Source organism: Dermacentor silvarum, chromosome 6 (assembly GCF_013339745.2).
Source record: "Dermacentor silvarum isolate Dsil-2018 chromosome 6, BIME_Dsil_1.4, whole genome shotgun sequence".
Lineage (NCBI taxonomy): Eukaryota > Metazoa > Arthropoda > Arachnida > Ixodida > Ixodidae > Dermacentor > Dermacentor silvarum.
The window spans coordinates 171,502,255-171,528,601 of NC_051159.1; the positions used below are offsets into that span (position 1 = coordinate 171,502,255).

Sequence of the window (26,347 nt, forward strand, 5' to 3'; positions counted from 1 at the left end):
GAGTTCTGTGGCGAGGACGGGGATCGCAATCCTCCACTAGAATGTTACGTGTGGAAATACACACACGAAAGAGGCTATTTACAATATATTTACACTGGTATCAAACCGCCAGGCCGACACCTTGCTCGCACCAAAAGCCCAGACACACTTCATCGTCTTTCTCGCGGCGGCTCGTCTCTTGAGCATCTCTAGATGATATCGTAATAATATTATGGTTTTATCACGCAAAATCCAAGAACTTAATGTTAATTTCCATTGAAATAGACAGAAGCGTCAGGAAGAAGCCCAAAGTAACTGATACTTGCATTCCAAGCGCATTCCAACCTTGTTTTGAGAGCTGCCGTGTGGCTCTGCGCTGGCTTCATCCAGTACATTTCTAGTGTGCCGACAGAGAGCGCTTCTCGTTGGATTAGAGAATGTGACACTTACTTCAGACCTTTATACCACCAATCCGAAGCATGCAGTTGTAGAAATTGAATTTCTCATACATCTTTGGGACTACCTAACATTTCTACAAAACCCTGTTTCACTGATAAATAGCCACTTCAATTATATGCTGAATGCTCGTGAGTCAAAAGCAACATTAGAGCACAGCTCGTAAACCCATTCCGGCGGTGAGCGTCGGCGTCCCTCGTAACCGAGCGAACGAGCACCTCGAAGGATGAAAGAGCGAACGCGGAGCGCAGCAGAGGGTGAAAGACGGCGATAGCGAAGAGAGCCTGAGGAGGATAGCGGAGGAGGAGTGTATGGCGAAAGCATGATAAGAAAAGCGTATTTATACCCAAATTGAACTCAGTTCGACCTTGGGATGCCGCATTGCTTCCGCAAAGCACAGTTCTGGGGCGCACGAAGAAAAAAAAATTAAATTAAGGAGTTTTACGTGCCAAAACCACGATCTGATTATGAGGCACGCCGTAGTGGAAATTTGGACCACCTGGGGTTCCTTACCGTGCACCTAAATCTAAGCGCACGGGTGTTTTCGCATTTCGCCCCATCGAAATGCGGCCGCCGTAGCCGGGATTCGATACCGCGACCTCGTGCTCAGCAGCCCAACACCATAGCCACTGAGCAACCACGGCGGGTGGCGCACGAAGAAACTGAGCAGGAGGGTCATTGCGCAATCATATCGCTTCCGAAAAATTATTCCGCCTCAGTCTTTGGACGCAAGCTTCAGTCTTCTTAGTAACATACCTGTGTTTCCCGGCCATCTTCCGCATGCCCTCATCTTAAATTCGGCGTTACTTATGACAGATGATAATTTTTATTTCGTTCATTATTAAACGAAACTTCTAAAATTAAGAACTATATGAAAACACATCCATGTACACAGCCGTGTGTTGCATTCTTCACAGTAAAAAAGAAATAAGGCACATCGTGCAAACGCCAGAATTCGACAATAAAAAAAAAAGGAAGTGCCACAAGAGCCCTAGCGCGACAGCTTAGAACTTAGTGTCTACAAATAGCTTTCACGTGGGGAGGTCCATCGCGTACAGCAAGACACGAAACACAAGCCAGGGGAGACAAGATTCTTGAAGCAGGACTGAACAACGCACACCCACAAAGGAATGGTAGCTTATCACAGCCGGTCGTGGGCTCAGCCTGAAGCGACGCTTTAACTGAAGTGATTGAGGCGACGTTGCAGAGAAGACAGGAAGCTCGCCTGACTCAAGTTTTTAGGCCGTAAGCTCTGAAGTCTCAGGGGGAAAGTTCGGCCGAAATGAAAGAAATATAAGAAGTCGCTCGGAGAATTAAGAAAAGTGTATATGTACAACTTCAGAATGTACATGTACACAACAAAATAAATAAAATAAAGAAACACGAAGAAAACGTGCTAAACAAGTCAGCTGAAAAACGAGAAGAGGTGGCCGAGGAAACCCGATGGCAGATTCGGGCCACGTCCAAAGGAGGCGCAGTTTGGGAGCGTCGTTGGCCGCGAGGTTCGTTTAGAGGGCCGCACACGTCTCCATCTAGGGCTCCAGTGCGGCTCTCCCAGTATCGCTCCCCTGCTCTATAGTGCGAGCAGCTTAGCCAGCGATATAACACTGTTGCTGTATGCCGTACTCTTTCTTCGCAACAGAAACAGCACTTCTCGCCTTCGTGGCCACACCGCTCCCAGTTGGCGTCTCGCAGACTTTGCAGCGATGAAAACAACCACTCTCAGCAAATTCCTCCCTCTCTCTCTTTCTTTATCATTTCTTTTGTCCCGCAGCATTTTCCCGTTTCTTCCGGCTCTTGGCTTCGGAGCGTCTTTACGGCGACGAACGTACGTCTCCCCAGCGGCCACAGACGGCGAGCCGAACGTCCATTTCGAGGCCTTCGGGAGCTCGGGCCAGCATTTTACGGCGCCGAGTGATCTTCATGAGTGGCACCCGCAGGGCGACCGCGTCTCTTCACGCACTCGGTGCGGATCATGGTCTGGCGAGACCAGGGTGGACATAAAGTGATGGAACGCCACGAGAAGTGCGGTTGTGACGAGTGCGCAAACACGAGCGTCATAGGCCCGAATAAATGACACACTTGTCGTTTATAATGCAGTCAATCACATATGTGCAACTTTCGAGACCAAAGGTGGAGACAATAGACTGATTTCTTCGGGACTTACTATGCACCACAACTTCCAATGTGCAGGCTTGTAGTCATAGCTTTCCGGTCACACTCTAGCGTTGTTGCTGCTATGAGTACCGTTAATGCTTCATAACATTAAAGAATCAGACAGCCTTCAACTACTTTTTTTATTCAGCACGGGGAAACGTCATGTCGCATGCACCGTTGTCCCAGAACAGCAACAATACGCAACCAAAGGTCTCTGTTTCACTCCTCCTCCGAGAGAATGCAAGTTTCGTGCACCTGTGGTAAATGAATTAACGACATTGGACAGTGCGGCAAATACGAAGAGAGCTTTTTAGGGAACCTTAACCTCCATCTTAGTGAATACCGCATACTTTCTGCAAGTTATCGCTAAGGCAAATATAGTGCGATTATCGGAAAGAAAGGATGGGACAGAAAGACGTAGGGCTCGCCTAAGCACAGTCTCCACAGATCCCCTCTTTCTCACAGTCGACCAGACACCTTTCACCACTAGTGCGTTGCTGTCTACGCTGCGTCTCACGCCTAAAGCGCGTGGTAGATTTCATAGCCTCTGAAGTAACCCAATAAAATTCTTGTCAACTCTCAGGAACACACTTTCGTGAAATAGAAATACAACTTCTCTAGGTGGTTAGACTCGATCCTTCTAAACTAAAGCACCACTGCCGCGAACTGACAGCTGCGGCGTCGTAAAAGCACTGCAAAACGCAACCAAACTTGAACCATGCCAGTGTCTGCTGAGGAAGCGCTTCAACTAAAATCACAAGCGATGCGTACGCGTAAGACCGAAGCGTTCCTTCGAATATCGCTCGGAAAACTTCATACTCTTGAGTTGGATCTTTCTGCGCTCTTGAGCTTGGAGAAGTTGTTGACTTCATGTTGTTAACGACCGGTGCATGTGCCCTACGGAATAACGGAGTAGGGGCTTTTTTGAGTCCTCTTTTTGTTAGAGGTTTTATCTGACGAAAGTAAGTAAAGACCAGGCAAACTGACGGGAGGTGTCGCGGCTTCCCGACTACTTTGACTGAATATTCTTGACATTGTTACTCGACGAAACACACTGTCACAAACAATGAAAACGATGTAAAACGTGTATAGCGATGTCTAGCATTGCTCCGTGCACCGTCCTAGTGTGCCACGTCCGCAGAAAGTTCCAAAGAGCCGAGAATTTGAGCAGCACTTTCAGAAGCACAATGAAGTTTCCCGCATATTCAAAGAGCCGCAGCGCCCTTTGGTCTTTTACGGCGTTCTATAGATTACATACATAGAAATACCTATATAAATGTTTATCCCATGAAAGGATGTCGATGTGGCCGTACTAGTTCCACTATACTTAACCTGAACAAGGAAGACACATCTATAGCGGCTTAACTTTACCAAACGCGGGATGCAAGGAGCAAGCATAGAAGGCTTAGAACGAAGAGAGAGACAAAGAAAAGTGTAATAGAATTCGGAGTTGTTAGCCTAGCGGCAAGCTTGGCATGCTACTCCAGGTTTAATCACATTTGAGGATCAGAAGGAGTTGTTAACGTATGAAAACTAAACTCTTGAGAAAAAAAGGGAAAGGAGCATGAGTGGCGCCGGTGTTCAAGATTTCTCTCTCTCTTTTCCTAGATCAGGGCTAGGGGAAGGTTGAAGTGAATAGAAATAAACAGCAGCAGATAGTGGAAGGAACAATGTACGTATACAACGCCGGCAATTCCAATTTCACGGAAAGCCGTGAGCAAACAATAGATTTAAGTGTCAGAAAAAGGCGCTCTGGCCCGTTCTCTCTTTTTTTTTTAGGTGGAAAGCGCTGATAGGTTTGCCTGGTTCCGCGCCGGCAGCTTACAATGCGGAATGGCTTTTCAGATATGCTCCGCAGCAACAATCTGCACCTTGCACGGACAGCATGACTTTCAAGCGAAAACCATTCTCGAGCTTTCTATGCCAAACAAACCAGCAAGAAAAGCACGGCGGCGCATGGCAGCACTATACGAGAAACACGGTGTCGCAAACTATGCACAAGCGCTAGGCCACCTCAACTGGAGTTGGCAGCGGTTCTTTCTCCCTTTCACTCTCTCTCTAATTCTGTGTTCTTTGTCTCGCGAATGCAAAGCCTTTGACGCTCAAAACACGAAGCAAGCAAACATACTCACGCCACCGCTTCTTGACCTATCCGCTCCAGTTGGTACGTGCCAATATTAGCAAACAAAAACAAAAAACGGGCAAGTTTGCACTCGGTCGTGCAAACCTTAGGCAGAGCGAAACTGTCGATCCTCAAGTCTTACTGGCATCTACTGCTAGGTATTAACTTGGTTGCTGCTAGGTCTTCACTTAACTACGCATGTAGGAAGGTATTCTCGAGCGATCATTTTCGGAGGTACTTTCCCTTTCGCGACATTTCGCATGACTAGCATTCGACGCGTCGGCGCCTACGAGCGACAGCGTTCCTGACATGCCACAAACGCAGGCAGGCTAACCAAGGTTGGCACGGTGCCAAGAACTCTGTTCGCTTGCCGACGCCTGAACGCGTTGGAGGCTAGCGGCTCAATATCAGTCAGCCAGCTTTTTTTTTTTTTTTTTTCCTGGCTCAGCGCGCCGCGGGAGAAGAAAGTCAGGGGTCGGGAAGGGACGGAGCTGGCGAGGAGGAAACCGCGTGCGCATGCACGCGGTCTCCTCCTCCTCCTCTCCTCCTGGTTGCCATGGCTACGGCGCGGCAGTTTCTTGGTACGAACCACAAATTACGGCTGGCTTAAACAGCTTCGCTGTTAATAAACAAAAAACGGGACTAAGCTTGCATGATTCCATGAAGCACAAGGTACAGTAGATGGCACTTTAGTGCTCAACTGTACATGGAGTCCCAGCTAACGTTACCCAGACAACTAGAAAAATGCCTGTGCAATCTGTGCGGGAAAAGCTGACGCATTGTTGGTCAAAGTCGCCTTGCGCAACTGAGCATATCTTTTGCATTCGAGTTAATGACCTCTTTTGTTAAAATTATTCAACCAATTTCTTAAACATTGAATATTCCCGTTATGTTTAAATGACATTGTTTTAGACCATCATCGTAACGTCACATAGGGCACAAACATCAAACAGTGAAAAAAAAAAGGCATGCGAAAGCGATAAAATATCCTGCACTGGCTAGCTTTCACGCTGCCACGACACTACCCTCAAGGTTTATGTACAATGTACATAATTCTGTGTCTTATCTGGTGGTCCTATCAATGCAACAAGGCATCTACTAGGTTAGGCGTCAGGCATTCTTGTCAGGCACTCTTCAAGCATGGCGATAAAGGTCGAAAAATAACGTAACGTTTCACGATAGCTATCATCTAGTATCATCTCTGACTGAAGATAAATTACGGGATCGCACGTGTGCGTTAAGGTGCACCATCGCCACGGTGTATTTCTCGGTTTCCCGCGCTTTCTATTCAGAGCGAAAATGACTGCGCGAAATGTAATGCGGTAGAAACAATTGAATTTTATGTTTTGGGTGATGCTTCAGAAATTACGGGCTTACATCGCTAGAGGGGTGATTCACACTGACTCGAGGACGGTTAGAAATGCTAACTATACATCGCGCTATTACGATGGCAGCTGTTTATTACACAATGAAATTTCAAGAGTGAGAGAAGCTCATTACTGGAAGGCAGATATTTTTGTCGGCGTGCATGCAACTGCTGACATGCTACTCTGCATAGGTAGAGAGAAGGAGCTTCAACTATTTCAGAGTAGGCTATAAAAGAGTATAATAAAAATGCAGCGAAGCTTTGTGTGAGTGCCAAAAGAGACAAAACACAAATAAACGCACGCACGCACGATGTATTCTCTTTGAAATACGATCCATTCTGCATGTTCTCAGTGTCTGACTTCGTGCACGTTTATGCGAACTTGTACTATTATGTGAACTTGCACTCTGTGAACATGTCTTCAGGTATTATTTGGTGGTTGATAATATAGGTCAGCATTTATCTTTGCTATCTTATGTTACCCGGCTGTCATATCACCGACAGTCACTGATCCTGTGACTTTATCAGTGGCGGCAAACTAAAAACAAGATCTAAATGAAAGAAATATATTTTCGATTTTTCCTGAATATGACACCTCAGAATCGGAGGCATAAACGTAGTCGGGCACCACATTTATTGCAGCGTCGAAGTCAAACACTGTAGCCTGCATTTGAATTCTGCCTACATTTGTGCATGCAGGAGCTGATAACGGTGTCACATGCCATGATTTTTACAGCTTGACATGTTCTTGGCTATACAGAAGAAAAAAAAAACATTTTAATCGCTTCCTAGATAACGCGACTCCCGCTTTTTGTCAGATTTATGCATTGGATGAAATACTGTTCAATGACTGTAACTACAATGCATATGAAGAAGAACACGCTAGAAATTACGTTCATTTGCTGAATGTGTGTGTTTGTAGAATATTTGAAGCCTCTTATTCCCCGAGGTGCATGTTATCATAGTGTAAAAATATTTGTTTTTACTTTGTTTCTGAGTCAAAGAACGTGCCATTAAACAATCATGTTGTCATCTCATTCATTTCGAAAAGCATAAAGTCGCACATCTATGGCATGCATGACATATGTAGGCCAATATGGTATAATACTAACCGTATGTCAAGGTTCCAGGGCCGCGATCTTGTACGCGTTCGAAAAGACGACGTTCGGTCGGTTTGGTTTCGCCTCACACGATTGGCCTAAGTAACGATCCTAGGACAATCGCGTGCGACGAAACCAAACGTCGGCGCTTAGAACACGTACAAGATAGCGGCCCATATTTCATAGCTGCTTATCAGTTTGCTTGCTACAAGTATAAATGTAACTAGCCCCAGCTCACTCACATAACACCAAGTTACATATAAGAAACAAAGTTCCTTGGACTGCTCATGCATTCTTGCTCATGTTAGGCTACTCAACATCAACCTTAACTAAGAAAATCTGTCAGGAAGGAATACGGCTTGCGTTACCGTTTCCTTCGCGTCGCGAGCGCAACGCTATTTGTAGCGCCGGTCGCATGTTGCTGGAATAGCCAATAGAACAGCAAATGAGAACTCGCGAAGCACAAGCCCTGCTTCCTTATCTGCGCTATGCAACCGCTTCAGCGGCTTATAGGCAGTTTGAGAAGTTCGGTTAACGTTTAGTTTCTTTTCTAGCTCACTGATTCGCTTCTGCTGCTGCAAGCACGCGCGGTACATAGATTAGGAAAGCCGCGCCACTTTACTACGGCGCGGAGAGCAAAAAAATGCCCTTCCGCTGCTCCGGCGAGCGTTACAAGGCCCCCTAATGGTCTAATCTCTCATTTCTAAATGGCAGAAAGGAGCTCGGCACGTCGAGAACATATCTTACAAACCCGGCAAGAGTGCGGCCTAATCCTGGAAAGTAGGAACGCCATCGCGAAAGTGCTTGCGAAACTTTGGGGCCAATCCTGCACCGGGCCTAGAAGTTCAAGCATACGTCTAACTTACTGCACTTGACAGCTGCGAGTTTTCTGCTGCAGCATTGGAAAACGGCGAAGTCAAATAAACAAGTGGCCATATCCAATTGAGTATAACGTTCTTATCTTCTCTATTACATTTTCATACTCTCGCTTCCTTTTCTTTAGTAAGAGCAATATGCGTGCACATATTATGTGTATGCCCTGTGCTCTATCTGCCTACATTCAGACCGCATATTCACAAATTTTGCATCTAAAAATATTTTCTTTTGAGACACAGCGAAGATTCCACAGAGCTGATGCAAGCAGTTCATCACTGTCTACCTCCTTGGAAGGACAGAAGTATCGTCATTGGCAGTGACAACTCTGAATGTTCCGAAAATACTAGTTCACTTGTGACAATAAAATTAATTCTTGGAATATTATGCGTTCATTGACCAGACCATTGAGCTCATACGGTGGCAGATCCTTCTACCTCCGAGATCGTGTCCACGAGCGAAGCGAGCCACCCGCACAAATGAAATCCGTGCAGGTGTGTCGGAAAGTTTGGTGAGCAGAAGTCAGAAGAGGCATCACGTGTCTCCGTTATTATTAATTTCACAGGCACTCAAGTAATGGCTAAAACGATTTACCTCTCCCGTGAACCGTTCTACTAAATGAGCTATCGACGGTAACGTAGGAGAGAATGCCTTTGTCTGTTTTCCCTGGTTTGAAAATTCTGAAGCGATTCCATATAGGGCAGCACACCTAAGACGTGTCAGTCTCACATGCTAAGGGACTTAACTTTACGGCTATGTTGTATTCTTATGCTGCGCTGCTTGAAACAATGTCTGCTTTAGTGCTGTTTTATGGACATTTTTAAAATCCACAGCGCATGAACTTTATCTCCATCATTCGTATGCAGCGGGACATGTATAAGAGTCTAAGATGGTAGAGAAGAGAGATGAAAATGTTTTGGAACAGTTGTGAAACAGGTTCTGCGCCTGACTGAGACGCGTGAGATAAAAATAAGAAGAAAAAAAATATACGTACCTTACATTCGCACGAGCGCTGATGGGACTTGATTTGATAAGCCGGCATTAGGGCCAGAATCGTTGCGGTCTCCTGAAATGAGATATTACAATATGTTATTCTTCAAGACGTGATTCTGGAGTAACGTCACGGCAGAGACATTTAGACAGAGGTTTCCCAACACATATCTTGGTTTATACAGCCCTTCAGCATCATTCCAAGCCGGAATCGCGCGTGGTGATCCATTCTTCTGTCAACGTTTCTCGCTGAAGCAGCCTAGTTGCGATAAAATTGCCTTTTGTGCTGAAACCTTCGCCTTTATCCACTACACTGCCCGCTTTTGCGCGAGAATATCCGCGTGTATTGCGGGACATCTGAATTGTTTATCCACCTTTAACAGTGCCGAAATGCACAAAGAAGAAAATTTATACCTACGTGCGCGAATCATCATCAAGCCGGCGTATTTCATGCGTTTCGACACAGGGTAATCAATGGTCGATAATATCAGTGTCATTCTGATAAGCATTGCCCGGAACGAACACTGAGCCACTCATTCGAGGAGATAATTGCATAGAGGTGTCAAATTAAGTGTATCGAAAGAACAGAAGCGTTAACCTATACAATAAGTGACACGTATAACCCTTTCTTCTGCTCTTCGTTTTATCTACGGAACTTCAAAACCCAACATATCTAACTAATAAATAGACCCTTTCATTCTGCATATACCAGGCGTCATGGTTTTAGTACGCACACCAAGCCTTCGCCGCCTTTCTTTAGTCCGTCATGATTGTCGCTAAGAAAAGCATTTCCTTTGCTTTTGTCCAAAACAACTCGTGCAAATTAACTTTGTAGTCCATTTCACCGTAGCATTATTCAAGTACACTAGGTGAAAATTAAATAATCAAGATTTACCACATGTTTTCAATTATAACCTTTTCTATTCTCTTACAGAAACAATGTCTAGAAACAAAAAAATGTTTTCGCACTCCAAAAATCTACGCGACTCAAGAGAAACTGCACGTAGTGCAACTTTACGAAAAATATGACCGCGTAGCACATCAGTATGCATCAATCATCAATATTAAGCTCGCCACTGAGTTTTGCATAACAGCTTCTGTGGAACGCTGATATTACCGAGCATGCATATACTAGCTACAGGAACGCGTAAAATAAGTGCCGACTGACACCGAGCTGAAACTCATCAACTCTCCCGTTTTCGAGGGCATTTCGTCGCTTTTATTCAGCTGTTAACTTCATGCATCGAGCAGACACACTTTCGTCGTAGCTTAATTTACTCAGTCGGGGCTTGGATTTCCTGCATAATGTTCAAAACTGCCGTATGCTCCAAGAAGAGAGGGCTTAAAGGTAAGTGCCCTAAAGGTTTTGCACAGCAGACGGGCAGCTTCTTTGGAAAAGAAAAAAAAATGACAGTACATGTTCGCTGCCTCAAACAGAAACTCACAAGTTTAGAAATTCAGCAATGCGAAGCAAAGTCATCGTGCAAGCGCTCTTGTACGCAAAGCGTCGCGACGTGAAGGCGCGAACTCTCAAGCTCTGCAACTCGTGCTTCTATTCAACTACTATCTTTCTGCTTTCCGAAGATTAATCATTCTTACTTTTTTTTCATTTTTCGTGCGAAGCAGTCCTTCACGTCGTTGCCGCATTTCGGTCGCTTCATCTCCATAATCACGATATCGTGTCCACGGCCACGCTCGTTCTAAAGCCGGGCGATGTTGGCGTATTCCGAGGCCACGGCTACTTTCGCTCTATATTTTTGGACTAGCAAACCGTTTCTACAAGCCTTTGCGGCCACTGCGGATCTATTTTTTCGCCCTTCCTCAAGTGTTTCTTCTAAGCGTCAGTATCAACTGAACGAAGCGAGTAAGCAGGCGATTTTTTTCACTCTTTGTAAGTGAGCGGAGAGAATATGCCTCGCTCCAGGCGGATGTCTTAATGATTTCTCCAGAAAGGTCCGTAGAACCGAATATTCTGCGTCCAGTGCAGGCCCTTCAGAAACAGAGTGGCTGCGATGAAAAGCTGCCTTTCTCGCGCAATATCTTGCTTCTAGGCCTCTATTTTAGCATTCGCTTTTGCTTTTTCCTGGAAAGAAACTTTAGGGAGCATTTCGCAGGTTTTTGTTATGCATATGCCTGAATATATGCCCGTATGACCACCACCATCCCTCTCGACCTCCTTCCGAAAAAAGTGGAAAAAGAAACAAGCAAGAAAATGCACAGACACAGATGGCCTTCTATAGCCATATTAACACAACCGCATGTACACTTTGATGACATTATGTATTGCCAAATACGCTGAGCATAACAAGGCGTCCGTTGGCGTTGGAGGTTCAACCACCACTCATTTTTCACTCCCCTTTCCCTCTTCCTCGGTGCGGGGTAGCGAACATGGATCAGCCTGGTTATTCCACCTGCCTTTCCGTTATCGCTTGTTTCTCTCTCGCTCTCTGAACAGTTACTCCGATTTATCTTTACTCGCTTTCTCACGCATACTGCCGGAATTGCATTTCAGAGGAATGCAATTCACGCATGCAACGAGACTGGGATGTCTAACTGCGGTTCTACTGGGACATACCTATTCTGGCAACAGCCGCTCGTGATCAGCTTTTATTTCGGCAAGCTTGAGCTGTGGTGGCGTTCCAACACGTCTGCCTCCCCAAAGACATCCTTTGATATGTTACTTTAAAGACGATTACTGAGAATATTTCCGTAGCAACGTACCTACATAAATTAAAAGTGTTCTTCGACGGGTAGTGTAATGTGGAGAACAAATAAGCGATGGTACACGAGTGTAGCGGAGGATCGGGTCATAAGGGAAGAGAAACCTAGTCGAGAGGAACAGAGGTTTAGATGTAATAAGGAAATTAGAAAATTAGCAAACATAAGATAAGAGTGAGCTGGCAGAGGATAACATCAATTGGAGATCGCTGGTAAATGCTCTGTTTCTTTTGAAGATTGATGATGATTGCACTTGCAGAAATAACGTGAATTGGCTACGACGCGGAACAACAAATTTCACCAAATAAGGGCAAAACGAATAAACATCCTATTCAATATGCTGCCCTGAACAACATAAATATAGTACTAGCCACATAGGCTATTCGTCCAACTATTTTTGTACTCATTCCTTGAATTGCTTAAATAAAGCTCATTTCTTATTTATTTATTCCATACTCGCGAAGCGATGTAAACTCTTTGTTGACTGCGCTCATGCGAGATTGCACAGCATGTTACTAAGCTCAACGAGACCATCGGTACAGGCGCCTACGGGAAATAGACTGTGACAGGGCTTTTCGCCTCCAAGCTAAAGTCAAGCGATGATAAGCAAGCATGCTTCACCGGATTCGCCTGGGCGTCGCCTTCACTCGACGCTGTGCATATTTGGCCATACGGACAGCCCGAACTGTGAACGCTGCCAAGTGTCTGAGACTTTCTAAAATGTTTTTTTTTTTTTTTTTTTTTTGGGGGGGGGGGGGGGGGACTGCCCTCTCTACGCACCACAGCATAAGACGCTGGCTTCGAAGCTAGCAGCCATATTCAGGTGAAGATTGTCCGAAATTACTATTTTATCCACAATGTGTGACCGTACAGTAGCAACAATAGCTACAAGGGCTGCTCTGGACTACTTGAAGATCACCGGACTAGACGCAAGGCTTTAAGGAAACTACTTAGTTTCTTTAGACAGGGGGTCCCAATTATCATGCACCAAGATTTAACTATATGCAAATACCACGCTGCTGGACAGAACCAAGGTGAAGTTGTTTGCCGTCGCTTGGAGATGCGTTATTTCTTGCATTCCGCCTAATTGCATAATTAGTCTTAATTAATCAACTTCTCAAATATTATAATTAGATTAAAAGTGCCAATGAGCAAAACTGTAGAGCAACATCATCATTTTTTATCTCTTTCCAATCCCTGTATTCGCTACACCAGTGCAGGGTAGCAAACCGGAAACTCACCTCTGGTTAACCTCCCTTGCTTTCCTCTCTCTCTTTCAGCCTGCAGTAATGCCTCTCCAGCTTTTCATTAAGCTTATCTGTCTGGTGTTTGAATGTTGACAACAAATACGTACATAAGCATTTGTGCAACAGTTACGAAACACTCAACGGCGACTCGTGGTTGGCGCAAAATGTATCTTTCTTAAGTTTATTACCATACATGTTGTACTCCGTGTCTCCTACTATTATAGCACATGATCACCAACATGTCTGCGCGCGTCAAGGGGGCAAACGTGAGAAAAAGACGTCTATGCAACTGTACGCGCCCTACATGCAATACTGGAGTCATGACACTACAGACAAGAGAGACTTTGCATGCTAATGGTTGTTCTGTTCGCGAAACATCAATTTTTTTTATTTAACTGCTGCTACACTGAGAAACTTCTCATCAGTAATTCCTCAGACACCTTCAACAACTTTTGTAATGCGCTCCACAGCCTGCAAAAACTTCCCAATGAGCCATCTGCCAAGCTCGCTAATTAGCAGGTGAGTTGTTCGGCTGCCAGCCATACACCAGGTATACAAAGACTTGCTTCGATGTCCACTTAATTAATTAAATTATGGGGTTTTACGTGCCAAAACCACGATCTGATTATGAGGCACGCCGTAGTGGGGGACTCCGAAATAATTTAGACCACCTGAGGTTCTTTAACGTGCGCCTAAAGCTAAGTACGCGGGTGTTTTGGCATTTCGCCCCCATCGAAATGCAGCCGCCGTGGCCAGGATTCGATCGATCCCGCGGCCTCGTGCTCGGCAGCCCAACACCACAGCCACTGAGCAACCACGGCGGGTATGTCCACTTCCCCGAACAATAGTCACCTCGGTCTTATTTACTTTTATTGGAGTGTAGTTCAAATTGCACTAAAATTCGCTGAATCGGACGCCCCCCTTCCGAGACCGCGTATTAGGAGGTAAAAAATAATTAATTTCGTGCTTAATATTTCAACATCCATCTCATCAGTTCTCGCACAATTTGTACACCGGAGAAACTTTAGCATAACTGCGCGATGTGAAGGAAGTAGTCGAAAAGGAAAAGTTCATGGTATAGTGGATTTCTAAACAGTGACTGGTACACGCGACTTGAACTGCAGCGTACCCTTGTCTGGTTCTCTAATTTATTTCTGGTGCTCAAAAAAATACGCATTCGCAGTGACACATCTTTTATATTGCCGTCCAGAAAGAGCCCACGATGTCGACACGTATCTTGTAAGTCTAGTAGTGAAAAGTACAGAGCCAACAACGCCGCTGAAGTGAAAGGATAAAAAACATGGGTGTTGACTAAGAGTCGCAAATTTCTTTCTGAAGTGTTGGCTCAATATATGAAGGGGGCAAGTGAGGAATGCAGAACCTACACGTCGCATTTACTACATGCCAACTTCCTCCTCGACGTTGCCTCAGTGGGATGGCCATCACATACTGAAAGGGGCTCGCGCTCTTGACAGTATCATTTAATCATGGGACATTGCTCAATAGAGTGACTGTTTGGGCAAGTTGGTCCTGATCCATTTATTTTACTCCGTTACACAAGGCCAGTGCATAGCTGACCGCTGGCAGTGCTGCACGACATGCGACTGAGGACAGTCCGTAGATGGTTTAGGCGCCATATTATACAGCTGCTCTTAACATATTAATAATGCGATGGCCCGTTTTTTAATATGTATATATGATCGATCGCAATACAAAAAAATTAAGAACAGCTTTCTTAAATATTTTTTTTCAGTAGTTAAACATAGGAGCGAACGTGCCTACTATCACGGGGCTTTATGTTTCCTCCATTTTTATTCACTATCCCGTAAAGCCATGTCTGGATGTTGAAAGCGCTAAACACCAGCCTCACACTTGGCTTTACCGTCTTTCTTTCTAATGTGATTAGCATTATTTGCCTATTTCAGGCATTTCAAGCCTGCCCATCCGTCCGTCCGTCCGTCCGTCCGCACAGCCTGCCGCGCACGGACGGACGCACGGACGGACGGACGGACGGATGGATGGACGGACGGACGGATGGACGGACGGACGGACGGACGGATGGATGGATGGATGGATGGATGGATGGAGTTGTACCATCGCAGTTGTGCCATCGTTGTCACTCCAATTTCATCATCAAGCTCTCCTAGTGCCATCGGCGTCGCGCCATCGTCGTCACCCCGTCGTCGTCATACCATTTTCCCCATGTCGTCATCACGCTCTCATCGTTATACCATTTTGATCATTTAAGAATCGTCATCTCACTGTCATCGTGCCACCGCCGTCGGACGGACGGACGGACGGACGGACGGACGGACGGACGGACGGACGGATGAATGGATGGATGGATGGATGGATGGATGGATGGATGGATGGATGGATGGATGGATGGATGGATGGATCCATCCATCCATGCATCCATCCTCTTAGGCCGACTCAGTGGCCTAAGTTGTCAACCATCTTGAGCCACTATAGGTATGTGCTCGTGGTTGTGACACCATCGTGGTCGTTCCACCGTCGTCATTCTAGCTTCGTGATGTGACTCGAGTCATGGCGTCGTTGTCACGCCTTCTACGCCGACCCAGTGGACCAGTTTTCTCATTGCTGGGGCCACTACGTATGTTCTCGTGGTCATTATACCGTAGTGGTCGTTACACCGTCGTTATTGCAGCGTTGTGATCCGATTCTTGCCATGCCATCGGTCCCCACACCCCCATCGACATAAAGTCGTCACGCATTCGTTGTCACGCCGCCGTTGTGGTGCCATCGTGGTGATTACATATCGTAGTCAACCAACAGCTTCGTCATGCGACTCTAATCATGCCGTCATCGTAATGTCATCACTGTCATACAGGCTTCGTGATACAGTAATCATTACGCCATTGCCGCCCTACACTCGTGGTCACTGCATTTATCTCGTACCGTTGTCACCGGATCGTCGTTATACACTAGTGGTCATGCATTCGTGCTCGTGCAGTCGTCGTGATACAGTCGCAGTTGTGCCATCGTTGTCAATCCAATTTCGTCGTCAAACTCTCCTAGTGCCATCGGCGTCGCGCCATCGTCGTCACCCAGTCGTCGTCATACCATTGTCCCCATGTCGTCATCACGCCCTCATCGTTACACCATTTTGATCATTTAAGAATCGTCTTCTCACTGTCATCGTGCCACCGCCGTCGTACCACCTTTGTAAGTTCCACCGACGTCATTCATTCTTACGTCATTTAATCGTCGTCACTGCGTCAGCGTCTTACGGTCGTCCTCATGCTGCCAGGCTCATGGGCGACCTTGACAAGCGAGTGCTATACCAGAGTAGGACGATACCGGAGTGCGCCGCATATAGCCGAAGAAACAGAAGCCTCAGAATGACCACCCCCCTGCAGATGCTAAAAAAACGTGACTTCAGAAATACGGTGTCGTTAAATGGCTGGAATGCTAATCGCACTGCAGTTAACAGTCATCATGAAATGAGTTCTGCAGTAACTTTTTCACGGTCGTCCTGCCCCTACGTGGACGCGGCCAGCGACTACTACGGACTTCCCACAGGGGGTCCACACGTAGTTCCTCAGGACCAAATAAAGTTCATGTCTGTCTGTCTGTCTCTGTGGCATGTTGCAGGCGCATACGAAACAACAGTGGTGTAGCGATTGCACTTCTCGAGTTTCGTCGTGTTTGCGGTTTTACCACTGAACGCAGGCGTTGAGCCACGCCACAGACAATATCATTCAGAAACGCTTCTTCTACAAGTATTTCTAGAATTCAGTGATTCATTTGGACGTGAATCACTGAAATGCTGGTACGTATTTTATCACCGCTTTCCGCCCAAACTGCAGTGAGTTCAACAACTAAAGGATGATAACATAATCGACAGGGGAACAGCACAAAAAGCACGAAAGACAAGAAGAGGTCTAGACACACACCCGCGCCGACTGACGACTGAATTCTTTATTCAGAAACGAACACAAATATATACGTCGTCAGTCAGCGCTGGTGCGTGTCTCCCTTCTTGTCTTTCGTGTTTTTTGCGCTGTTCCCCTGTCAAGTATGTGCCGACTAGCCCAAGCCTCTACGGTGTTGCGATGATAACCTAAGGTGAAATGAGAGAGAGAAAGCTTTAATGAATGATTACAGGTATATTAAGAATCAATTCTCTCATTCTTGGTGCTCTCTGGTCGGTCGCAAACGAGAGCCTTCCGGCGAAAAAGCAGTTTTCGCAAACGCACACAAATAAAGATAATATAAAATGCAGAGACAAGAATTATATATATTTACCTAGAGAATATCTACAATCATGGCATATATCCTGGTACAGTCAGCCACAAAAGCTTATGGGGCACGAAATTTGCTAAAATTTTGAATTCCCGCGATGCCGGTGCATATAGCGTCGAATTCAAAGTTTCAGTGCGCGGCAGCCTTTCCGCCTACATCATGATCTATTAAATTGGAAATGCCACGTCTCGGCCAAGATAAAGTCCACATTTACCATGGAACCCGCGTCCCGTAAAGCTTTTTTTGGCCGGCTGTATGGTCAGTCAAATGAATATATATTAAAATATAAGAGCAACAAAATGGCCCGTCCCGGAGTCCTTGTACTTGTCACTCAAAGGCTACTGCTTCATTTACATCATCCGGCTGAAATGTTCTCGTAGGTGCATTTATCAAGGCCTAATAAATATGCACTCAACAAATTCTGCAGCCCTGCTCTGCGATTTTATCACTTTTTTATGTAGTGCAATAGTTTATGTGGATGAGAGTGATGTCTCTTTTGTGGACTGCGCTGCGCCGTCTGTACTTCTAAGTTATCTGGCACGACGAAGTTCGATGCTTTCTCCAGCGTCAATTTCTGCGCATATTTGCTCGCTGTGGCTTCTAAGCTCCGTGAGCTCGCATGGAGGTCACGTTTGAAGGAAGTCTGCCAGCAGCCTTTTTCAGCACAGATACGCAGTCGTATCCCCCGAGAAATGGCGGAAATATCGGATGGAAGCAAGAAAGATCCAAGCCCAGGAAACCTATAACCGAGAAGCCACGTTCTCTACTCCATGTGGACGTGTCCCGATACGCTCACATTTTGACGTGTTGATGTAGCAGCTGGGCATGCCTATTTTACCGCTAAGAAAAGACTTACACGGCCTCATCGTACTGGAAAAGATTACAACGATTGAAGACAAAACGGTTTTATAAGTAATTGGTTTGCGTGATACTGGTCAAGACACTACAAATCTTTGCAATCTGTTGGTTATAATAACGCGTACGTCCTGAGCACGAATAGCTGGAAGTACTTCAGACCATTTCCCGCCATCTTTTTTTTTATATATACAAGCTGTCCCAGTTATCTCTGTCGAGCAGGCGGTGAGGTCCAGATTCCTTTCACAGTCTAAATCTTTCTCAAAATTCCTTCCTTATTTCCTATCTTTTGCTAACCATAAAAGGATGAAAGTAGGCGGTTTAAGATAAGGTACTATATTTTTAATGAAGAAGCAAATGTCGCATGCCCTTAACTTAAATGCAGGAGCGAGAGTTTCTCGGGTAAGGAGCAGAACGTGCGCGCATTAAGTCTGCTGCTTCCGTGATAGCTACAGATTTCTTGCATACGTATATATTCGTAAAATGTGGGCTACTTAGCATGCCGGTATAGGGAGCCAGCAAGCGGCAAATAACAACGTTATTTACTGTATGAGGAAGAATTTACTGCCGCCGAGCAAGAAATGACAAAAAAAAAATGCACGCTTGGACGTGCGGCATGTTAAATAAAAAAGAATTTCTAATGCGCCGCGCATCCATTACGATTAGGCATGGTGGCAAATCTCGTTTAGTTTGGGTGAATGAGGGCTTATGTGCTTTGCCGACCCCTTTTAGAATCGTGGAAACTCTCGACATGATCTTATACGAATGGAGTTTTTTCTCTTTCGTTTTATACTACATCTACAAAGCTCACGCCACGTCGTTCCTGCGAGTCTTATCGTACTGCGAATTTCTGTTGTGTTCTGTAAGAAATTGGTTGTGATAAAGAGACTGAGGCAAAGAGCACATAGTCTACCCCGTTTCCCTGCGTTTTACAGCTAAAAACTTTACAAAGCATACAGCGGATATCTTCACCAGAAAACAGACTACAACTGACAAAGAAACAATATTTTTAATTATTTCTTTAGCCAGAAATATCCGCTTATTTCCGGCATTCTTAATGTTGTACTTATGTTGTACTAGGAACATTGTACTTTACCTTACCACTAACTCAGAAGTATTGTCTTATTAGTAAAACTGCTTATGGCATTACACACATTTAATTGCATTACTACATACGCTTGTGCGTGCTGTCATCTTAGCTGCTATATACTTAATATCTTCCGATAACTTCTTTCAAAGCCAAGCTCTCGTGGCCTTCACTTTGGCTTCATTTCTTCACTCTTTGCCCTTTCGCTAAAATTTCGCTTCACGTAAAATCTAGCATGCGCCTTCAATCTGCATAATTTTAATGCGAAAGCATTATATGCCCCATTACGCGGAAAGCCAGCGTCGCCAACGAGTGATGGTACCAAAAATGGCCGACGGCGCAAAGAGTAAAAACACCTAAAAAATGCTCCGATTCTCGTCAAATTCCTCAGGGAGGTTCCTGTAAATAAATTAAATCAATGGCTATGAAAAGAAAATTTGGCGGCAAATTGTTGGCTAAAAGTGCGCTAAAGGTGTGCAAAAGATTGGGTAAAGGTGTGTTGGTTGGCTAAAGGTGTGCCTAGTGCGTGCGTCATTGCACACGTCACTTCGCACTAAAGGTGTGGCCTAGTGCATGCGTCACTGGGCACGTGACAGCGCAGCCAATGGGGAGAAGGTGGCGCCACGTAACGAATGTATAAAAGGAGTGTGTAAATAAAAAAACATTAATTTCCAATTGTACGCCGCTGAGCGATCCTTCTAGTTCTGAACTCCTTGCGGGAAGGCGAGCGCGTGGAGACACTTGGCGCGTTTTGATTTGGCTTTACCGAGGCGCAATTAAAACTCAGGCGGGAGCTTGCGCAGACAGGGAAGGCGCGAAAAAAAAAAACATTTCACCAAAGGGACTATAATGCTTCCGCATTCGCACACGTAAGCAGCCTTAGGTGTCTCTGCCAAATTTTTTTTCTTCTTTTTTTTTTGCTCATTCTTATCACTACTTTAACTTGCCTTTTTTCACAAGATGCGTTGTGTTTCGCATTAACTAAGCTAGCGCACGGGGTAAGTTCATAGAAACTTAAGCGCAGTTACCTGTAATAAACTGTCATCTGAAATCACTACTCGAGTTTTCCAGTGAACATGCCAGGCACTCTCTCCTTTCTCACACTGAAGTATTTCTCTATTTTTGCTTGCTCATTCCTGACAAAACAAGCGTGTTTTCTTATGATTACCTTGTATTAGGGTTCAGTTAGCTTTTTTTATGAATGGTTGTTTTGTGCGTTGCCGGATCTTGTGAGCCACCCACTACCATCTCAGTAGCACCAGCTGGACACGCGTCCGTTCCCGCCGAACCCATGCCACACACTGACTTGCCACATCAGTGCACTCACATTTTTCTTCTTTTTCTTGCTTCTGCTTGCGATCTCGCGCCACCTCTTTCTTTACATTTTTCACTTGTGCCTGCCTCGACGGACACACATTTTTTCACTGTTCATTCATTATTTTAATTTCACGAACAAAATCACGACACCAACCTCTTCAGATGACGTGCCAAAACTGTTCTATTTTCCCGTCTTCAATCTTCCCTGTAATGTCAATAGAAATGCGTGACTATAACTGCTGCAGGTCAGGCACTGTTTTGCTTGCGCTGATCCTCAAACCACTTTCCTTTGAAGTTTGCTGCACTTAGGCTCAGCACCTATCTTCATTCGACGTTGCCGAAAGCACGTTGTTTCTGGAGTGCGCACGTGTCGAGGTGTCCCCTTCTTCTGTAACTTAACTTATCAGTGAAGTAATTAACCACCGTGTTAAACAAGAAATGGTTCGGTGCAGAGCCTTGATGGAAGTCCACCGTGACCTCTACACGTTTAGTCACCTGCAACGTCGAACGTTCATTTTTTTTTTTTTGCTTTCTTTTTTATTTACTTATCAGCTGGGCATGGCCCATGAAAAACCTTTTATTACTTTTTTTTTGCTTTTATAGGGTTGTTCTAGAGTTTGTCCTGCCTAATAACATTTTTCTTTCATATGTTTTATTCCCGTGAATCTCATCTACGTGTATCAAGCTACCTACAATTCACTTGGAACCTATCGACGTGAATATAAAACTACCGTTTCATTTCTCCGCGCATGTTATAGTCCCTTGTACCGGAATTATAGTTGTATGTCTTCCATGAGCAGTAACAGCGAAAGAAGTAAGCACATTGAACTAAGTATTATTAAAGATTACCATGTGAGAGGCGCGTTTTTACAAGATAGTTGTCCATATGGACTCTCCTGGGCATGTTTAGAACGTAAAACGTGATCCACTTTCAGCAACGCGTATATTGAGTCTCCGCCGTGCACGTGTAGAATTGTAAAGTATTTAAATTTCGTCTGACGTCGTTTTCGCCTCAATATTTCTGCGAAGCGAAGTCTCTCGTCTTAAGACTGCGTATCAGTTTTCAGCAAGCCCTTGGCAAGCCCAAGGTTACCAAACGCATCAAGAAAGATAGGCTGGTAGCACTATATGTTACTACAAGCCCGTATGAGCAGCAAGAGAACTACAGAAAAATGATAGACTAAAGGTGACTGCGTCAGGCCAATTTATTATGTTTGAGATTTTGAGTGACTGGCGTTTGGCAACACGATAGTTTGCCATAACACAGAGCGACTGGGATGAAGGCAGGCACAATGACAGCAACAGCGTTGATATCCAGGTCTCCAAGTAGAACTTCAAATCAACGCTATAGATAGTGCTGTGGTCTTCACGTTGTTGTCTTTGTACACGTGCCGCTGTGTTAATTCTCACCGAATTAAAACAACTCGCCCAAATCAAAGGCCTACTTCGAGACGTACTATTGTGCAGAAGTACACCTGTCCGTGTCTTTTTATTATTATTTATGAAAATGGGTTTCTTAAACTTGCTGGTTTAAAAATTAAGTACCACCCGCAGCCATGTTGCCATGCGTTTACTGAGCATAAAATGCAGCAGCACCGCGCGGTAGCTACGTTCAAACTTACATTGACTATCCTCTTCGATGCTTTTGTAGTCTAACTGTAATGAAAGCACACTGACATATCGACAAAGTATAGCCGCGAAACGACACGACAGAAAAAATATAGGAGGCGTATACGAATTCTTATGGGCCCATATCGAGAACAGCGTCAGCTGAGACGGACCTCAAAAGGACCGCAGGCGCCTTTAGGGATTCCGACACGTAATACCCACGTGCAATAACTTAGTTGATACTGGAGTCTTCCCAGATATCACTCAACGTTGCTTGAGTTTTAGTATGACCATTAATTGGAACTTTCCGAACGTTGTCCGCCGGCTGCCGTGGTGCCCGCCCGCTCAATCACTCTTCACTGCACCCTCATAAATTTAATTAAGGGCTTTATGACTTCACCAGAAGCTCTTGAGAAACTCATTGGCGTTCAATCACTATAGGCAAGGTTTCTCCTCGATGCTCTTCCCGTACCGTTATATTTATATTCCCCATTTCCCCTTCACCTGAGTAAGCTAGCTAACAAGACGCGTTTCTGGTTAACATCCCTGCCTTCTCCCTCTCTTCTCCTCCTCACTTGAATACCTCAATTATATTGCCTCTGAGTATCCCGTTTACATTGTCCACACCAGTGTTGTTGCCACGCCTTACTTTCAGTACGAAATAGCACGATGTGATCAGATTCGGTAATTTTCGGCGGTCAACAGCAAATGTAAGAGCTCCTGGCAACTGCTGCTCCTGCGCCAATGCAGCAAAGCAGCGCCGCAACGCGGCGAGACCTCAAAGCATGGCAGTGATCGACACGCACTGCAGCGAAGCAAACGGTGCAGGAGCAGTGCGGCACAGACTTGCGTCGCCATCTGTGAGCGGTGCGCGGAAGCGGCCATCGCAGAGATGGTGCCGACGCGGTGTGGCGGCGCTGCGCTGTCACTCAAGGCTGAAACTGGCGCTCTCCCCTGAAACGTCCTCAAGTAGCGGCATTCTCCATCTCCGCCTTCGCTTCTCTTCGTTTCTCCCCTCTGTGGCCCCTACTATGCTTTAGCGTAGCAGACGACCCTTCGCAGAGAGAATACACGCATAGCAAGGCGGTGCGCTTTAAGGCGGCGGTCCCACTCCGGCGGCACGAGCCCCCTTTTTTAAGTACTTTTGGAGCAGCCGTGGCGGCTCTTCTACTTAAGATATCAAGTTGTCGTATAAAGCATAAAAAGCTTAATTCTTGTAGATTCCAACTATATATAATATAAAGAAATTGATTGGTGTGATTTAGAAATAAATGTTCAAGAACAAGCATGTGATACATGGTTTTTGCGAACTGTGTCTCAGTTGTGACCATATTTAGAAGAAACTACCGCACTTACTGCATTGCGGCTTGCTCTGTAGCTTTAGGACATATTTATCTAGTTCCTAGACGTAGCAAATTAATTTTTTATTTTTACTTTTTGAATAATTTGCTTTTGAAAATTGCCAAATATTGCAATCTTCTGTTGTAAACAGCCCGGCAACTACAAGCTCAAGGAAGAGAGAGAGAGAGATACAACTTTAATGGTGCCAGGAGGGCGGACGCAGCCTCCCTCTGCCTAGCAGGACGGCCGAGATCCCCTGGGTCTCAGCGGCTGCCTCGGCTAACTGGACGGCCCAGACCTGGTCTTGCTGGTCTGAGCTGAGCAGCAGGGTCTCCCACTGCTGCCGGTTTTGAATTCTGCGGTCCTCGAAAGGAGCCGCCTTCGAGCATGCCCATAGAATATGTGGCAGATCCGCCCTACATTTACATAATTTGCATTGATCGTTGAATTGCCCTGGATAGAATCTGCTGCAGGCCACCGGGTTTGGGTACATGTTTGTTTGCAGGAGGCGCCAGGCCACCGCCTGTTTCCTGGTTAGCGCGGGATGAGCTGGTGGGTACCGGGCCCTTCCCAGCCGATAGTAATCGGTTATTTCTTTGTAGCTGACCATGCGGTCTCCTCTCGTTCCCGGCTGGGCGGGCTCACTTGCTCGGCGAGTAAGTCCTCGAGCTAGGTTGTGAGCCGCCTCGTTGCCGGGGAGAGAGGAGTGCGCGGGTGCCCAAATAATTTGGATCGTCCCGCGATGAAGGAAGCTAAATTTTGGATAAAGTAGAGTTCAAGGAATTTCCATTTAGGACACAAAATTTCATTCATGTAACTTTATTAGTTTTAAAGCGCAGCTTCGCAGCTTTATTACCTTCCCGCTAAACTGGGCAAAAATAAAACCACAATTCTAAATATTGCTTATTTTCGGCCGCATTATTAGGAAAACTAATAAAGTTACACGAATGAAATTTTGTGTCCTAAATGGAAATTTCTTGAGCTCTACTTTATCCAAAATTTAGCTTCCTTGAGCATGTAGTTGCCGGGCTGTTTACAACAGAAGATTGCAATATTTGGCAATTTTGAAAAGCAAATAACCCAAAAAGTAAAAATTAAAAATTAATTTGCTACGTCTAGGAACTAGATAAATATGTCCTAAAGCTACAGAGCAAGCCGCAATGCAGTAAGTGCGGTAGTTTCTTCTAAATATGGTCACAACTGAGACACAGTTCGCAAAAACCATGTATCGCATGCTTGTTCTTGACCAACTATTTCTAAATCACATTAATCAATTTCCTTATATTATATATAGTTCGAATCTACAAGAATTACGCTTTTTGTCGTATATACCACAACTTTATATCCTAAGTAAAAGAGCCGCCACGGTTACTCCAAAAGTACTGAAAACGGGGGGCTCGTGCCGCCGGAGTGGGACCACCGCCTTAAGCGCTCGCGTTGGCTTTCTTTCTAGCTACGAGTAGCTCCGAGTAGCTCCATATGCAGCATAGAATTCTTATATAGAAGGCTAACAAATTCAGTAACTGCCACTTCTTTTTCGGTTTGGATAACTATTAAAAAATATCTTAACGCGCTAACGTTGTGCCATGACGACTCCGAATGTATCCCGTACGCTACAATTAGGTAAGCAACATTTGTCAAGCGCGTGTCGCAATATTTTGTTCCGAATGGTTGTAAATAACACGTTTGCGATCGGACGCTAACTTGCCTGCCTCCAGCAAGCCCTCAGTAACCTAAATAATCATTGCCATCATTACCAGGTGAACTTGCGGCGCGTATCAGCTATGACGCACAAAAAAGACTGGCAGAGGGCAGACACGAACGCTGCTCTGAATGTTCGATAGAGTATTACAAGCTGCAGTGCTTCCTATGTGCTTGCCTTCGTGTATGCTTGCCAATCTTCTAAGCATGCGCAAAGGTTCGGTGATGGGTGCGAGTGCTATTGTGTCTCTCGTGCCTCAAGGTCGACAGAAATACGCACGGCCGATCATCGAGTCGGGACTCTGCGTACATAGAAAATGAAATATTTTTTTTTTAAATTCATTCGCGAAGCCGGGACCCGGTAACAGCCTTGACACAAGCTCCAACGAGAGCATTTTTCATTTTATTTCCTTAAAGACCCCGTAGTAGGGGTATTACCTAAGGGGTGGGAATACAAAAATACAAACAAGTGTTACAATGCTTTCAATTCGTTAGATAAAAACGTTGTTACATCTTGAATCAATTGTGATGAACAGGTGACCGCAGCGACTTCATGAGGAAGGGCATTCTAGTCTTTAGATACTCGGTAGAAAAACGAGGCTGAAAATGTATTTGTGCGTGAGTTTGGTTGTGCTACCTGCAGGGGATGGCCAATGCGTTGTGACCGGCGTAATGGGGGGACAATGTATGGTGGACGATGAAGCGTCGAATAGTAGAACCTATGGAAGAGGGAGAGGGTGACAACGCGGCGACGAAAGGATAGAAGCCGATAAGGAAGATTCTTTTTTCAAGTATGAAATGCCAACGTCGTAGGAGTATGCAGAATGAATATACCTGGTGGCGCGATTTCGAACTGCATGCCTGAAGAGCTTTGGCGAGATATGCTTGATGCAGATCCCAGATGGAAGATGCGTATTCAAGTTTCGTTCTTACTAAAGATTTATAGTCTAACAGCTTTACATGCAATGGAGCAAAGCGAAGGTGGCGTTTTAGAAATCCCAATGTTTTGTTAGCCGATGAAATTACATTAGTAACATGCACATTCCAGGTTAAGTCATTAGTCAAGGTGACACCTTGGCTAATAGTGAGCTTACGTTGAGTAAATTATTTTTGGTCTTTCAGGTTAGTGACGGGTCACGAGGAACATTTCATTGCGCGTTAGCT

General features: G+C 45.2%; 1 protein-coding gene across 4 annotated transcripts in view; it reads right to left on the reverse strand.

Annotated features, from left to right (window-relative positions):
* The window catches only part of LOC119456398 (irregular chiasm C-roughest protein-like), an 812,164-nt gene that overhangs the window by 404,788 nt on the left and 381,029 nt on the right, over positions 1–26,347 (reverse strand). For 3 of the 4 annotated variants that reach the window (XM_049669811.1, XM_049669810.1, XM_049669812.1), the window contains one exon: positions 9,048–9,119. The gene's annotated coding sequence lies outside the window, so the exon portion shown is untranslated. The remainder of the gene's footprint in view (positions 1–9,047; positions 9,120–26,347) is intronic. The other variant, XM_049669813.1, reaches the window with a different exon arrangement.